The following is an 18025-nucleotide window of genomic DNA, read 5'->3' as shown; positions in this document are numbered from 1 at the left end:
CATTTGATAAAGGGATGTTCTATTAGCTCCTCCTGGATTGCTTCCCACCCCCACTGCACTCTACTGCAGATACCAGTGTCTTTTTGCACTGAGCAGATAGTGTGGAGAGAAAGTCCTGTGATAACAACCAGGATTCATATTTTGCATTAAGCTGTTGTAATCACTTTGCCGGCAGAACCACTAAGAGGCCGCCCTTGTGTGGTCCTGCTACCAGGAAGGAAAACCAGGCAGTGACATCCACCTTTTGACCACCAGCTGGAAGAGGCCAGCTGCGGCCAGCACCCTGACCTCAGAGATGCTAACACGTGAGAGGAACTGGGTATCTTAGAACTGATGGAAGAGATTGTGTCCCTAATTAACTGTGTCCACAGAGAGGTTTGGGCACCCCTCATATCCTTTTGGTAAATAGTAATCTCATTGCTGGTGCTGCTGCTGCTGCTGCTAAGCTGCTTCAGTCTTGTCCAACTCTGTGCGACCCCAGAGACGGCAGCCCACCAGGCTCCCCCGTCCCTGGGATTCTCCAGGCAAGAACACTGGAGTGGGTTGCCATGTCCTTCTCCAATGCAAGAAAGTGAAAAGTGAAAGTGAAGTCGCTCAGTCGTGTCTGACTCTTCGCGACCCCATGGACTGCAGCCCACCAGGCTCCTCCATCCATGGGAGTTTCCAGGCAAGAGTACTGGAGTGGTGTGCCATTGCCTTCTCCATAATCTCATTATCAGTTTTCAAAACAAATTCAACTTGACAAAGTCATCACTTCAAAGACTGCACAAGTCCCAACCCCTCCCAGCAAATGTGTATGGAAGATTCTCTGATGGGGAATGATCTAAATCCAAGACAGGTACTGACTCAAAGATCACCTTGACCAACACCAAGGAGCTGTCATTCCCTTCATTCTGCTCATGAGACAAACACCTCATCCAAGTTCACCCAGTGAAGGAAAAAGCTGACATTGGAAACAGACCTGATGAGCCTTTCAGAATGACCTATGAAAACATCTATACATATTTGTTGGTATAATAAAAGTCACAAATATTTTTATTAAGACCATCAATTTAGCTCTGTTCTCATGGTAAGTAAGAAGCTGATATTTTTACTATGACCATATGACTTTCTGAAATTCTTTATCTGGTAATAATCATTGATAAAAACCTCTAAAAATGTGCTTTCAGGAAATACATTAATTTATGTGCTTAGCTCTCACAGTAAATCATCATCTTTCTTGAAATAATTCTAGGAGTGTTGTCTGTCCTTTCTTGTGCCCCTCCTTTGCTGTTATGTGTGGAATAAAAACCCAGGTAACCATGCGGTTCCCTCTTATCTTAAATAAACTGCCCTGTGGTGGATTCATGTTGATAAATGGCAAAACCAATACAATATTGTAAAGTTAAAAAATAATAATAAAATAAAAAACTGCCCAGGATCATCTTCCATCTCATTTGACCAATTCAGCTCATTTTAACTCAAGTTGAGCTCTTCTCTCTAGCTCGGTATCTATTTCAAGAAAAGCTGAGGGCAGTTCTCCCATCCCGTATTCCCTCATCTGCTGTCACAACCCAGCAAAATAAGCCCAGTCCTTTCCCCACCACTTGGTCACTGTCTCACTCTCTTCGGAAACAAAGTGGGCTCAGACTCACTGAGATGAACAGTTTCCTGAAATCATAAAAAGGAAACTTGTGACCAACAGAAAAGGGACCCCTAAATGGTTGTGTTCTGTTTTCTCATTTGCAGGGAGAGAAATCTTCACCAAAACTCACAAGTGAAACAGTGACAAAGAGGCTGTAGTCAGCCAGTCCCCAGGGTCAGCTCCATTGTATCTGCCTCCCTGGGGCCACAGTTCCTGACTGGTCCCCAGAAGGACCCTGTTTGGAGCCTTGATCATAGATGAGAGATGGAGAATTTACGCTCCACATGTCTGGAGTTGCCACAGCAGGAAGAAGTCTATTGTCCAAATGGTTATATTTATGGTTACAGCTCAGGCATCTCGTGCTGTAAACTTGTGCATGGTTTTTTGAGCAGCACTTACTTGCTTCCTAAATATTATAATTAAAAATAAAGGGTCACTGCCAGTGTGAAAGAGCATGGAATTTGGATTTATGGCCACAGGTGAAATATTTAAATATTTTCAAGAATCCCTTTCTTCTTCTAAAGATATTTGTTTTTGCTGCTAAGCATTATTCACCATTGAAAATACACAGGACAAGTGCATTACTGTATAGAAAGGGCAGCTAAATTAAATTTCTATTTATTATGTTTCATTTATTAAGCAAATATTCATCAATTAACTAACACGTGAAAGATCCCATGCCAGATGCCATGAACCTAAGGAACAGACAGAGTGAATTCCTAACTCAAGGGCACACACCCCAGTGGATATTTTTTACTATAAAAACTTCCAAACAAGAGCTTTATGCTGATGAAAAATGAATATAAAATATAACTAAAGTATTCATGCAAAAATATTTTTGGAAAAACTTCTATGTATGCAGATCTGTTCTAGACTTGCAGGATTTTTTTTTTTTTAAGCTCATCTCACGGAGTTCACAGTCTATATAAAGATGGAAATTGATAAATACTGAACATACAAGGCCCTGTAAGCTAGATGGAGTCATGAAAAGGATGAGCAATAATAAAGCAATAAGAATTACTGGAGAAAAGTAGGTGCACTTTTAAATAGGGCGAGGAGCTTGAGTGATGCTCTAAGGTAATATGTGGAGAAGATCATCAAAGCTTTGCTTTTTATTCTGAGTGTGATAAAATGTAAAGATATGTAAAACAATCATGAAAACATTTTTAAAATATAAGAATTATTAAATGAATAACTCAAAATTTACCAAGGATACATAAGGAAAAAGCCCTATAATTTAGGTATGGTATTAAGAGGGACATGATTTGAAAGCTCCTTTAACCTGAATCTTAAAAGAAAAACAAACAAAAAAATAAATAAATAAACCAGCTAATCAATGTTCAACATCATTCATCTCTACTGCTTCATCTGTATCATGCATTCAAAATTCTTCTCCTCCTCTTATTAAATCACTGTGTTCTTTACCGAATACAATTCAAATTTATCCCATACTGACTGGACATCGTCAGCTTATCTACAAGCTACATACAAGCTACAAGTGGGTCACACTGATACCTTATTTGTCAGGGCTGGGTGACAGATTTGGCAGCAGAATTCTTGACCTCCAAGATGACTCACCATTCAAACTAACACACAGTTTTTTGTTTTTTTTCCAGAAAAAAAAAAAAAAAAAAAAAAAAACTACTTATTTTGATTTATGTGAATGTGTCCAGAACCTCACCACTACATATGTCAAATAAACTCACAATCAGGAATAACAGATATGGCAATTTTTAAACAATATAAAATCAAAGAAGAGGAAATAGAGAGGTTCTGGTTCTACATGACGATACAGGAAGAGCCTGAATTCACTGCCTTCCAAGGACACACTGAACCACAGTTCCTCTGAAAATACATGGTAACTACTGGGACAACTCATTCAAAGAAAGTGGTCAACTGAGGAGGAAAAAACAAACAAGGAAGCAAGTAAAACACTGAGCAAGTAGGCAAGGCTGAGATACAATCTCACCATAAACCAGAGCAGTGATCCATAATCTGGAGAGAACTCAAAACCCAGAGTTTCTCCAGGAGTGAAAACTTGGAACCCCTCATCAGGCACCCAAACTTTTAAGACTGAAACTGAACTTCCAAAGCATGTAGCCCTAAAAACCCGTGGGGTTCATATGTCCACCCCCCACAGGCTGCAGTGACCTGGGAAATGGCTCTTAAAGAGCTGGGATGTGTATTAACCCACCGTGGTCCAGTACAAAGCAGCAGTTTGAGAATCACCCAGACCTGGTATAGGAGAGGCTCATCTGCTGACCATGGAGCCTGGACCTCCAGAGCAGGCAGCAGTCCTGGTACAACTTAGGGACCAGCTGGAGGTTCTGTGGGGACAGAGATTTGTGAGCACCATCTTTTTTTTTTTTTTTTTTTTTAATTCTAGTGCTCATGAATGGAAAGAATTAATATTTTCAAAATGTCCATACTATCCAAGGCAACCTACAGATCCAAAACTGTCTCTGGAAAAATCCCAATGGCATTGTTCACAGAAATAGAGCCAACAATTCTAAAATTTGTACAGAATCTCTCTCTCTCTCTCTCTCTCTCATATAGACACACACACACACACACACACACACACACACACACACACTGGTTTCAAACTATAGTACAAAGCTATAGTAATCAAAAAAGTATGGTATTGGCATAAAAACTGACACATGGGTCAATGGAAGAGAATAGAGAGCCTAGCAATAAACTCATGCCCATGTGGTCACATAAGTCAAAGAAGCCAAGAATATATGATGAGGAAAGGACCGTCTCTTCAGACAATGGTATTGGTGTTGGAAAGACTAGACAGCCACATACAAAAGAAAGAGATCTGACTAGTATCTTACAGCATATACAAATATCAAATCAAAATAGGTTGAAGACTTAAATATAAACTCGAAGCCATAAAACTCTAAGAAGAAAATATTGGCTGCAAGTTCCTTGACATGTGTCTTTGTGATGATTTGAGGGATCTGACACAATAAGCAAAAGGCAATAAAAGCAAACATAGGCAAGTGGGACTACATCAAACTAAGAAGCTTCTGCACAGCAAAGGATACCATCTACAGAATGAAAAGGCAACTTACATAAGGGAGAAAATATTTGCAAATTATATCAGATAAGGAAATGGAATGGAAACCCACTCCAGTATTCTTCCCTGCAGAATCCCATGGACAGAGGAGACTGGCAAGCTATAGTCCATAGGGTCGCAAAGAGCTGGACACGACTGAAGTGACTTAACATAATATTAACATATCAGATAAGGGGCTTCCTGGGTGGCTCAGTTGGTAAAGAATCTGGTTGCAATTCAGGAAGCCCAGGTTTGATCCCTGGGTGGGAAAGATCCCCTGGAGAATAAAATAGCTACTCACTCCAGTATTCTTGCCTGGAAAATCCCATCGAAAGAGGAACCTGGATGTTTAGAGTCCATGGGGTCACAAAGACACAACTCTTATCAGATAAAAAATTAATATTCAAAATATATAAAGACGTCATAGAACTCAATAGCAAAAAATAAATAAAATAAAATCAATTTGAATTAAAAATGGACATAGAAACTGAATACATATTTTTCTAAAGAAGACATACAGATGGGCATCAGGACCATGAAAAGACGCTCATCATCATCACTAATTATCAGGGAAATGCATATCAAAACCACAATGATGCATACTCCCACACATTTCCATTATCAAGAAGATAAGAAATAACATGTGTTAGTTCAGATGTGCACTGTTAGTGAGACAGCAAATTGGTGTTGCTATTCTGGAAAACTATATTGAAGGTCCTTAAATTAAAAGTAGAATTACTATGCATGCATGCTAAGTTGCTTCAGTCATGTCCAATTCTTTGCGAGCCCATGGACTGGACTGTAGCCTGCCAGGCTCCTCTGTCCATGGGATTCTCTAGGCAAGAATACTGGCATGAGTTGCTGTGCCCTCCTCCAGGAGATCTCCCAAACCCACCATGTCTCTTACATCTCCTGCGCTGGAAGACAGGTTCTTTACCATTAGCGTCACCTGGGAATTACCATATAATCCAACAATTCCACTTCTGGGCATTTATTCAAAGAAAATGAACACACTAACTCAAAAATATACGCACCTCATATTCACCACAGCACTGTTTACAACAGCCAAGTTACAGAAACAACCTAAGTGTCTGGATCCACGGATGAATGGATCAAGAAAATGTGGTATAAATTCACAATGTAATATTACTCAGCCAGAAAAAAAGATGAAATAATGCCATTTGCAACAACATGGATGGACCTAGAGAGCATTATGCTAAATAAACTAAGTTAGAGAAAGACAAACACTGTACAATTTCACTTAAATGTAGAATGTAAAAAACAAACAACAAGCTCCTAGATATAGTGAAAAAAAGCTAGAGGATCGGGGGTTTGAAGAAGGGGTGAAAGGGATCAAAAAGTACAAGTGAAAGTGGAAGTCACTCAGTCATGACCGAGTCTTTGTGACACCATGGGCTGTATAGTCCATGGAGTTCTCCAGGCCAGAATACTGGAGTGAGCAGCCTTTTCCTTCTCCAGGGCATCTTCCCAACCCAGGGATTGAACCCAGGTCCAGCATTGCAGGTGTATTCTTTACCAGCTGAGCCACAAGGGAGGTACAAGAATACTAGAGTGGGTAGCCTATCCCTTCTCCAGTGGATCTTCCCAACCCAGGAATTGAACTGGGTCTCCTGCATCACAAGCAGATTCTTTACCAACTGAGCTATCAGGGAAGCCCCAAAAATACAGACTCCCACTTAAAAAAATAAATAAGCAATGGAATGTGATGTACAACATGATGACTAATGATGCTTTACTGTATATTTGAAAGTTGCTCAATTATATTTGAAATATTCTCATCACGAAAATAAATTTTCTAATTATATGTGTTGATGTGTTTCAACTAAACTTGATGGGTTGATAACTGTGCAGTACATACAAATATTGAATCATTAAGAGGTACACCTGAAATTAATATGTTGTATGTCAAGCATATATGAATAAAATATATAAATGTTTGAATTCCACCCATCTCGTCTTCCAAAAGGAAGTACACATGAAAAATTATTCCATGCTGAAAAATTTTAAGTGATTTAGAGAGAATTAAAGGACATGTTGCTTTTCTCTAGGGCCAAAAACTTTCTCTGAAAATTAGTTAGTAAAGGAGTATTTTGGGCTCACCAAAATAAAAGGTGCTCACGTATATTTTAAAAGTTTCCATTAACAGAAGCATCATCTCTTTCATTATTTTCTACTCTTAGAAAATATAATGGAAAAAAGCAACAATACTATTTATAATATTTACTTAACCATACTCAAGTACTGAGCAAATTTTTTTTTAAAGGCAGCAAGAGTAAGCATCTTATTATCATACCACAGATACCAAAAATCCTTCATTTATAACTAAAAAAACCCTCTCGGTTATATACTAAACAAGAAGTCATTTGTTGTGTTTCCTATGCTCACCCAATGCTAATTTTCAACATTCGACATCCTTACCAGCCCTGAATTTCCCCAGAGACGCTGTAAAGGGAAACTCCTTCCTCATGCTTGCCCGCAGCTGCAGTGGCCACGCGGCACCTCTGGATGGGGCGTCGGGAGGAGAGGCCAGCTGCAGTGGACTCGGGGTGGGGGGGTCACTTTTCTAGGGAGGGTGAAACCCCAGCGGGTGTCTCTCCCTCCCTCTGCCTCCTCCTCCTTCCTAGACCCCAAAAGCTACGACTGGAAAGGTGCCCATGAGAGACTGAGAAGGGGCGAGGAGAGAGAACGGGGAGACGCACAAGCCACCACTGAAATGTGTGAACCTCCAGCGCCTAACATTAGAAACGCAATCCACATTTGTTTACACACGATACGCGTTTCCTAATGGGTGTGAGCCGGACATAAACTAATTCACATTTGGGAGAATAATCTAGTTGGGGTGAAAAATTAGATTTAAAGTTGCTTTACTCTAATTACAAAGGGCCCTGCATGCCAAATTAAGGAGGTTTTTTTTTTTTTCTTAATTAATGGGTATCATATCTACTGTAGAATGTAATAGATTATACAAGATATTGATTTTACACGCTAAACTGATTTCTTAGACACATCCGATTTGATTATCACATTAAGCTTGTGAAACCAACAGAGGAATTATTATCGTCCAAATTATATAGGAGATGAAATTCATTCCAAAACCGTGGACTTGCTCTAGGTTACTCAGCCAGTAAGTGATCAAGTTCTAATTCAAACTTCAGTTTTACCCTTTTAATTTGAGGGGTTTTACAGGAATATAACTTTCACTTTCCATTACACTTCCTCCTCACATATAGAATCAGATTCCTCTGACTTCTTTTACACCCAATGCTGACAGCTAGGAAACATCTCCAATTTGAAGCTGATAAACCTCTACAGGGAGAATCAATCCAGTGTTCCCCAATTTCTTTGAAACCAGAGACCAGTTTTGTGGAAGACAATCTTTCTGCAGACTGGGGGAAGTTGGGGAGTTGATTGGGGATGACTCACTTTATTTCCATTATCATTACATCAACTTCACCTTAGATCATCAGGTATTAGATCTCGGAGGATGGGGACCCCTGAATTAGATATAATATGCCAATGAATAAATATTGCATTTAATGAGTATCTTCATTCACACCTTAGCTGTGATTATCATTCAGGAAATCACTTGAGTTTTTGTCTCCAAATTCCTATTCCCTCAATCCTTTAACAGAACTAAACAGAAAAGGGTGCTTAATCCTTCTAAAGTATCCATATTTCATAAGGAAATGAAGGGGGACTGCTCCTATTATCAAGTTTTAGTTTCCTAACTAAGTATTGAATGATAATGCCAGCTGTCCTTTAGGATCCGAGGGACAGCTATACTTCCCCGACTGAGGTTCATTTTCCAGCATAGGGGTGTGTTCATTTTAAAGGCTGCATATGCCACAGTAGGTGCTCTGGCCACTGGATAAAATAATTGATACTCTACAAATGTGTGCTAGAATCTATTTTAAAAAGTCGAGATTTTTTAAAACCCAAGAATAGGAAGTACTTTTATAAATGCACTCCCCACAATGGAAGGGCAAAACTCGTCTAAAGCTTAGGGCTGAGCAAAACTAGCCATTTCCAATAGCTGGGAACTGAGCGGAGACAATCACCCACAGCTGACAATTTTGGCAGACACAGAGCAAGGCAGTGACAGAGGTGTGGCCAGAGCTGGAGTCTAAAGACCCCTGCCACGACCCTGGTGTGAGATTAGCATACTACTTCATCAGCTTAAGTGAAAGGCATAATTTATTAAACAGGAAGTAAGCTACACCACTGGGCAGACATAATCACTGCAAAGTTAATGTGCTTTTACAGGCAGTGGTTTCCCTGAGGAAAGCACAGTTTTGAAGAACACTTCAGAGTACCAGCCTTCTCACTATAACGAAAGGAAAGGTACAAAAAAAAAAAAAAAAAAAAAAAAAAACAGGCAAGATGGAAAAATTAACCTTTTAATACAGAATCCACTTAAGATTTCTATTTGAAGGGCACATGAAGAGATGCAATGTCGTCCTAAAATCACAGAGTATGTGTTTATGCAAAATGTGTCTCCTGCAAAGAAAGAACAATCTCTTTCATGTTTGGATTGCAAACAAGCTTTGAGAACGGATGAAGGTATTGACCTATGTATATTCTGCATGATGAACTGATACATGAAATTCAACACTCTGAGGAATGGTGGCAATGCTTTAGCTTCACCATCATGGCCTGTGTAAGGCCCTCCAGCCTTTCTCCAGTGCGTACATTCTCAAATGTTATCAGAACACTTATCATTTTATAGTCTTTTTTTTTTTAAACTAAACTGTATTGCAGAATCATGTTCATATTGCTACATAGTCACAGATAGTCCCTTAATGGTTTCATAGTATATATTCAGTATTACGGTACATTAAGGACATAACATAATTAATCATTTTACATCATAGGACATTTAGATGTCTTACGATTCTTCATAATTGTGAAGTTACTTTTTATTTTTAAATATTTTTTAATATTGAAGACATATTTAAGTATGCAATCTAAAAAAATGTATTTAGTTTGTTTCAGTGCCTAGGAGAAAGGTTACTTCAGTAAATTTGAAAACATCTTAAAGTTCTCTGACATAAAATTTTTAAGTGCTCTCCAAAGACTGTATTCAATACACGACATCATGAGTAATATATAGCAGTCTCGTTGTACCACTGACCTTCTTAATTTCAGACGCTAGATGATAGATATGAAAGGAAAAATGCCAGCTCTACTTTTTTATTATCACCATTTGCATTGTCTTTATAGTCTTAGTTCTTTAGCCTGATTTTTTTTTTTTAATGCTGAATTCAAAGAAATATTGAATAGGTCAGAAATATGCCTGACCTCATTGTAAAAGTCTGGGCTATGAGGAGTGTTTTATCACTTTAACATTCTGAAGTCTTCAGTCTTTGTGAGAGATCTCATTTCTCTAATTATTAGTACCCAATGCTCTTCTTGGAATTTAATTATCATCTTAAAAAAAAAAAGAAAAAAAACAAAACAAATAACCCAGCTCCCTGTCCACCCCCTTGTGTGTTCACCATCCTCTCCCTTTCCTTACTGCTCAGACTTCAGATCTGTTCAGTCTCATTCATGCACTGGAGGGACCCAGATATTGACCGTGTGCAGTTGATAGCATATTTGCATTTAATAGTCTCATCTTCCAAAACCTCTTCCTCATGTGAACAAAGCCCCTGACTACCTCGAGTGGACCTGCTGTAAGATTATCCCAATCAGCCTTTCTTTCTTCCATGCTTCAGAGCCCCAGCCCATCCCTATGATCTTCAGATTAAGAACAACTCTGATAATCATTTTTCTCTCCTTTTGCAAAATCTGCAGTGATGCTTCCATTTTTCAGCATCATTCGATTCTACCCCAAGCACCTCCCAGACCCACTCTTCTTCCACTTGTCACTGTCCTGGTCCCGTCCCCCTGCTCCTGTGCCAGCCACGTTGTCTATGCCATCACTACCACCACCGCCTCTGCTGATGCCAACCTGAACCGCCTGTCTCTGCGAGGTTGCTTCCTCACCATCTCCTTGTGAGTTCTCACTTCTAGCTCTCATCCTCAGCATGTTCTCCTTTCCTTGTTCATAACCCTGCTCCCATATATTATTATCCACAGCTCAGTTACAGATCAACACACACTAACCGCAAAGGCTGATATAAGACCCCAACATACACTAATCTTTCAGAAGAGAAATAATGCAGATCTACACGGAGGCACAAAGTTAGGAGACAGAACAGGGCAAAGCTTGGCTGTAATCGTTCTTCTATGACCATTCTTATGTGACTCCAAGTTGAGAGGCTATGATGAGCATCTGAGTCCATGGATCATATCCTCGAAATGTGTTAGGACGAAACAAACACAGCTTACCTGCTCTACTGAGCAAACCATTCCAAAACAACATTTCTCCTGATGTAGGTTTGGACCCTAGGTAGACAACTGACTTATGAAATAAAAAATGTGTTTAATTTTGAGTCCCCAGAACTACAGGAAATAGGATAGAATACAGGTCAGGGAGGGGAGACTGTAAACTAGCAGCTTGATGCTTTGATAACCAATGGGACTGAAAACCTATATGGGCAGCTACAGAGTTCAGCCAGGGTGGAATAACATCCAGTTGACTTATCTAGTACACCACATACTGAGAGACTGTGATAAGATGATTTAGAGGCTTTGAAATTCAGGACAAAGCCTCACTGAGAAAGAGTAGAAGTTGAGTAGAAAGAGGGGACACAGACCAACAAGTGCAAAATGGTGCCAGGGCAATGGACCTGCCTCTCAGACCATGCTTTGAACTTTGAGCTTTACACTCAGGTAAGTGACAAAAGAGAAAGTGTGTGGCAAAATAAGGAGCTGCATATTATTTATAGAAGGGAATATAAGGGTGTTTTCTCTAACACAATGTCGTTTCTCTAAGCATCAGGAGGTGAAGTCATTTCAAGCCATACGTGCGGTGCATGGTGTGTGCCCTGTGTGTTGTGTTTGTGTACAGTTTTTGGTGTGCACGGGTGTGGTGTGTGTCTGGGGTGTATGCTTTACTACGTCTGTAGCTGTGTATCTGGGGGGTAGTTTCTGGGACGTGCCTGCCTGTGTGCCATGTGTAATGTCCAATGATGTGAAGAAAGCTTGAAAAATGTTTTCTCCTCAGTGGGGACCAACGTGGAAAATGGAAAAACGTGGGGTCAGTGCATCTGAAACCTTCCTTTCCATAGTGGAGATGACTTCCTCTTTGAAATATCTTACTCTCTCTTCTAGAAAATGCTCCTTAGAGTAAAGAGGACAATTTTCTAGACAGGTTTCTGAAAGTTAAGAATTTTTTTTCTAAAAGAAATCTATAATAAGTTTCAAAAAATGCCTGGAAGCTTTTGGTATGTGCGTGTGTGTGTGTGTGTGTGTGTGTGTGTGTGTGTGTTAGGGTAACTTATTTGGAGATGACCCCTCTACCCCAGCAAAGCAAGGCAGAATCTGAGACCAGCTGTCTGAATGCCATAACTGCAAAACAGCCACAAAGTCATAAGAGACAAATAAGTACTGAAACTGGTAGGTCTCCCTCATTTGTAAAGCAATGGTATTTCATAGCTAATGGATCTGACGGTTGTATTACAGCTGGGAATGCAACATGCCAACAGCCAACCAGAGAACATCACAGATTCATTTCTCCCTTCTGTTTCTTTCTTGAAGAATACCATCCATGTTCCTATGTGTCCGTATAGGCTGTAACTCTCTGATGTAGTGTTAAAAGAAATCCTAAAAATAAGGGGGGGGGGGGCATAACAGCAAATGATTATTCACTTGATGCCAGTCTTCACATATATTTTGTTTCACCTACATTTTTTTATATAATGACTAGTACTTTCTTATATAGTTTAATGTATGCCAGAGAATACTGTGCACTCATGGACTAATTCAAAGCCTTTCCAATTATCTGTGGGGTTTCTGTAAAGGTTCATTTCTTAGTGTCAGTTCAATATTCTGGTTAAGCGTAAGGCCTATAATTTTAATTAATGGACCAAAGTACTAATTATTCAGCTTCTTGAGACACAACAATTGCATTATTTATATAGCATGTTATGTTATTTTACCAAGTGGGACAGGATTCCCTTAGAATAACTTGTTTTTATTGTTCCAAAGTTGTTTATAAATGCTCTCAAATGGCTTGGAAATACAGGAAGGAAGTAAACCCAAGGTATGTGACGATAATGTGAAAATATGGGCAGATATAACTATTAGTGAAAATATGGGAAGATATAAGTATTAGTGAAAATAATCACTTTAATATTGTATATAATATCTAAATCCAAATTTTTAGATGAGAAAAAATGAAAATAGTGACTAAATATTCTGGTATCAAATTTCTACACTAGAATACAAAATCACATGTTCACACACAAACGCATTAGGGATCACACACTCATATGGACAACTGAACTCTCAGTTACTGAGAAATTTCACAACAGTGCTCCTGTTTGAGAAGAGCTCTCTTGGGATAGTGTCCATCATCGATGTAACAGGGTCTCTAAATTTACCATTTGGTAAAGTTTACCATTTGGTAAAGTTTACGCTGTTGCTCGAGAAATTACAACATACGTGATAGTTCAATCAAGTATCAGTTGTAGTTCAATCAAGTAACACAGTTGGGAAAGAATCTGCCTGCCAATGCAGGAAATGCAAGAGATGTGGGTTCAGTCCCCAGGTTAGGAAGAGCCCCTGGAGAAGAAAATGGCAACCTACTCCAGTACTTTTGCCTGGAGAATTTCGTGGACAGAAGAGCCTGGTTTGCTACAGTCCCTGGGGTCGCAAATTGTTGGACATGACTGACCACACACACATGCACGTCTGAGAGTTCAGCATGCTTCAGAAACATAACTCAAGGCTGTATAATTAAAGAGGGAAAGGTGAAAGTTCCAGTGGTTCTGTCTGCACCACAGTCATCTTTCCAGCCTGACAAGCTATGGTTTTAGTGGGAGAATAAAACCAAATGGATCCTTTCACTGAGAAATTCAGCTTCTCTTGGATAGATAAAACGTTCATACATGAACGCCATGTAGAAAAAATATACTAGAGTGTATGTTCAAGTACCAAACATTTTGACAGTTTCTAACAGCAGCAGTAATGAGCCTCCACAGGAGAGTGTCTGAAGTGGGTCCTGAATGGTAGTAGGAAAGGGTCGGTACCAGTCCTGCCTCTCCCCACCCCACCCCTGTCACCAGGTTAGAATGGTCAATACCATCTGCATCCAGGCATGTACAGACGTGAGAATTGGACCATAAATAAGGCTGAAACCCAAAGAACTGATGCTTTCAAAATGTGGTGCTGGACAAGAGTCTTGAATGTCCCTTGGACAAGAAGGATATCAAGTCAGTCCATCCTAAAGGAAATCAACCTTGAGTATTCATTGAAAGGGCTGATGCTGAAGCTGAAGCTCTAACACTTTGGCCACTTGATCTGAAGAGCTGACTCACTGGAAAAGACCCTGATGCTGTGAAAAATTGAGGGCAGGAGGAGAACAGTATGACAGAGGTTGAAATGGTTGGATGGAATCACTGACTCAGTGGGCATGGATTTGAGAAAGCTTCAGGAGATAGTGGAAGACACAGAAGGCTGGTGTGCTGCAGTCCACGGGGTCCCAGAGTCAGGCATGATTTACCAACTGAATAACAAGAACTATTTTTCTAAGAAATGAGAACAGATTTTAACCCCCAATGTTCTACTCACTGCAGTCCATTTTATTAACAAGTGCTGTGAGATGCCATGTCAAAATACCTTAGAGAAAACTGCAGGTACACATACACATATGGCAGTCAGTCATTTTTCCCGTTCATGCATCTGGATCACATACATATCTTCCAATGCTTTACCTTCATGAAAGAATCAATGTCTGACATAAGAACAAAAGCTGCATGAAAAATGAACCAATAAATTAGAAAATTAGGTTTCTAGAAATCAGTTAACAAACAGTATTTACCCAGAATTCTGCCAGATATTCTGAAATATATGATCTTGGTTTTAAGATGTAAAAGCATTTTGTCATACAACATTAATGTTAACATAAATATGATTTTTTAAATAGCTAATGAAGCCAATGTAGAGCCATAATTCAACTGAGCTGTAAACAATAACTGAATCAATGCAATTAATTGGTTCTAAGTTCAAAACATATTTTACACAGGGTAATCAATTCAACTTTTTTCATTCTTCTTGAGAGTCCTTTCAACACTGAATTCTGCATTATATACTTTAATAGTCTTTGCATCAATTTTTAAAAAAAACCACAGAAATATCATAATGGCAAATATGTACTAAAATATGCAAAATAATATGACCTTCTCTTAACTCATAAATACAGAATGAGAAATCTCATGATTATCCTTTGCTCATATTTTCTCTCCTTTGAAAATTCAAGCATTGTTGAAATTTGGAAATATCACAGTGAGAAATATATTAATCCTTGAGTAGAATAAAGTGGTTTTTAAAAGGCAAACACTCATTGCTGTTAACCTTTTTAATAACCACTTGAAACCTCAAGCAATCGAGATATTCCCTCTAAACCACAGAGGGTGCTGAGATGCCAGGAGCGCGGGACCACAGATGCAGGAGCTGTAATCTCCGGCATGATCTTTCAGGACAGTTATTATTTTTTCACCTTTGACTCTGCTTTTGTTGTGATCTAGTAGATAGCTCCAGGAATGTTTTAGAGTAAATAAATGCTGTTCCAAGTGTTTTCTTTTGTAAAAATTATACAGTCTGGGGTAATCAGACTTTCATTAAGTCTCTGCTTTACCAAGACTATTTCCTTATATGTGTGTGTGTGAAAGAGAGAGAGATTACCTCCATAATAGTCTTTTTTTTTTTTTTAATTGAGTCAAAAGTGATACAGACAGTGATTTTTCCAATTAACGTGTCATGGAGACTGCCGCCGCTTTAAAAATGCAGAAGCGTATGGAATCCACCAGCAGGCATGATGGTGAACAGGAGCTTTCAGATGGACCGAGCTTATCACAAGGAAGGAGGAACAGCAAACTTAGAAGCAGGAGGGAAAGAGGGAGAGGCGGGGTTTGTTGTGTTTACTAAGAGCTCAGAGTCTGGGCTCAGGAATCCTCCCTGGAGGCTGACTTGACAGAGGGATGGAGTTGTGACTTTCCAGCTGAAGTCACCCCCAGCTCACTCATATTTTTGGGCTTGTACTCTTTATGCACAGTCCCTGGCCCCAAGAAGCTTCCTTTTACACAGCAAAGTAGCTGATGCATTTCAGCCATTCACTAAATAGTTGTTTAATGCATCTTTTTTACTAAGTCCAACCATTATGGGGGAATAAACATATGTTCTACTCCTCAGGTGTGCTGAGAGGGAAACGGTTGAGACTCCTGCAGCTCCTCCTTGAGGATTTAACAGACTGGTTCGTCTGTACCAGCCATTCACTAAACATCTGGGTACCTAATTAGAACTCAGAACTAATTCCTTTCTCATCATATAAAATGGTGGGCTGGTTTTTCTCACACAAATTTGCAGCTGAGTTGTGCCTGCCTGTAAACAAGTACCACTTACAAATTTATCCAATTGCGTCAGTAGCGATATCATATAATATCTGTAGCCTGCTAGGCTAATCTATCCATGGAATTCTGCAGGCAAGAATACTGGCGTGGATTGCCATTCCCTTTTCCAGGGATCTTCACAACCCAGCGATCGAACGTGTGTCTCCAGCAATACGGGCAGATTCTTTACCATCTGAGACCCCTGGGAAGCCCATAATATCTGTACCTATTAATAACTAACTATTGTTACTAACTCTATACAATTTGAATGTCAAAGACAATTATTGCAAGTACTGGAATTATGCATTCATGGGCTTCCCTTGTGACTTGGCTGGAAAAGAATCCACCTACAATGCGGGAGACCTGGGTCCAATCCCTAGGTTGGGAAGATGCCCTGGAGAAAGGAAAGGCTACCCACTCCAGCATTCTGGGCTGGAGAATTCCATGGACTCCCCTGGGGTCTCAAAGTGTCAGACATGAGCGACTTTCACTTTCACTTTAAAAGAAAATGACATTTGATAACTGTTCAGGGCTTTTTTAAGTAAAAATTCCACTTTCTTATTTCCACAAACAGAATCCAAGATCTTGGCTATGAGACTGTTAGCCCACCTCTCACTTTCTACCTACAAGCTCTCTTGCACACATTGGTTCTATCTGTATCTCTAGTCTCTCTCTATGTGTGTGTGTGTGTACATAATACACAAAAATTTGTATTAAGGATAACAGATCATATGCAAGTAGTGAAATAAATCTTGCATTCAGGAACTACTTAGAAAATGCAGATAAGTACTCACTAATTATTAAAACTATTGAAAAAGAGTTTTTAGGTTTAATAGTGAGACTTAAAAAAAAACTTGATTGAGCTACTTATCCTTGAATTAGTAATCAAAAATGGCACACCTTTTAAATTCAAGACTTTCACCAACTCTGCTTCACACGTCACTCATTTTCAACTCAAGGTTTAATAGAATTGTTATGAAAACTCAAATAAAGTGTTTCTACACTAGTTGTGCCTGTCAGTCAATAGTTAGCATATTCTGCTGTTGCTGTTCAGTCGCCCAATCATGTCAGACTCTTTGCAATCCCATGGACTGCAGCCTCCTTGCATGTCAGGCCTCCCTGTCCCTCACCATCTCCTGGAGTTTGCCCAAGTTCATGTTCATTGAATTGGTGATGCTGTCCAGCCATCTCATCCTTTGATGCCCTCTTCTCCTTCTGCCCTCAATCTTTCACAGCATCAAGGGCTTTTCCAATGAGTCATCTGTGTGCATCAGATGACCAAAATACTGGAGCTTCAGTTTCAGCATCAGTCCTTGAAGCGAATATTCAGGGTTTGATCTCCCTTAAGATGAACTTATTTGATGTCCTTGCTGTCCAAGGGATTTTCAGAAGTCTTCTTCAGCACCACAGTTCAAAGGCATCAATTCCCTGGTGCTATGCCTTCTTTATGGTCCAGCTCTCAAAACCATACGTGACCACTGGGAAGAGTATAGCCTTGATCATACAGACCTTTGTCAGCAGAATAATATCTCTGGTTTTCAACACAGTATCTGGGTCTTTCATAACTTTCCTGTTAAGAAGCAACTGTCTTCTGATCTCATGGCTACAGTCACTATCCACTGTGGTTTTGGAGCCCAAGAAGAGGAAATCTGTCACTACTTTCACCTTTTCCCCTTCTTTTTGCCGTGTAGTTTTGGGGCCAGATACCATGATCTTAGTGTTTTTAATATTTAGTCTTAAGCCGGCTCTCTCACTCTCCTCCTTCAGTTTCATCAAGAACCTCTTTAGTTTCTCTCTGCTTTCTGCTGTTAGAGTGGTATCATC

General features: G+C 39.6%; 1 protein-coding gene and 1 long non-coding RNA gene across 2 annotated transcripts in view; one reads left to right on the top strand and one right to left on the bottom strand.

Annotated features, from left to right (window-relative positions):
- CSMD1 (CUB and Sushi multiple domains 1) overlaps window positions 1-18025 on the bottom strand; it is a 1679419-nt gene that overhangs the window by 1312181 nt on the left and 349213 nt on the right. The window lies entirely within an intron of this gene.
- The window catches only part of LOC129643261 (uncharacterized), a 33691-nt gene continuing 26911 nt past the window's right edge, over window positions 11246-18025 (top strand). Inside the window, exon 1 of the long non-coding RNA XR_008710201.1 lies at window positions 11246-11483. This is a non-coding gene — a long non-coding RNA (uncharacterized LOC129643261). The remainder of the gene's footprint in view (window positions 11484-18025) is intronic.

This window comes from Bubalus kerabau, chromosome 2, assembly GCF_029407905.1.
Source record: "Bubalus kerabau isolate K-KA32 ecotype Philippines breed swamp buffalo chromosome 2, PCC_UOA_SB_1v2, whole genome shotgun sequence".
In the NCBI taxonomy this organism is placed as follows: Eukaryota; Metazoa; Chordata; class Mammalia; order Artiodactyla; family Bovidae; genus Bubalus; species Bubalus kerabau.
Note: the sequence above shows the minus strand (reverse complement) of the source record. Positions and strands in the feature narration are given on the sequence as shown.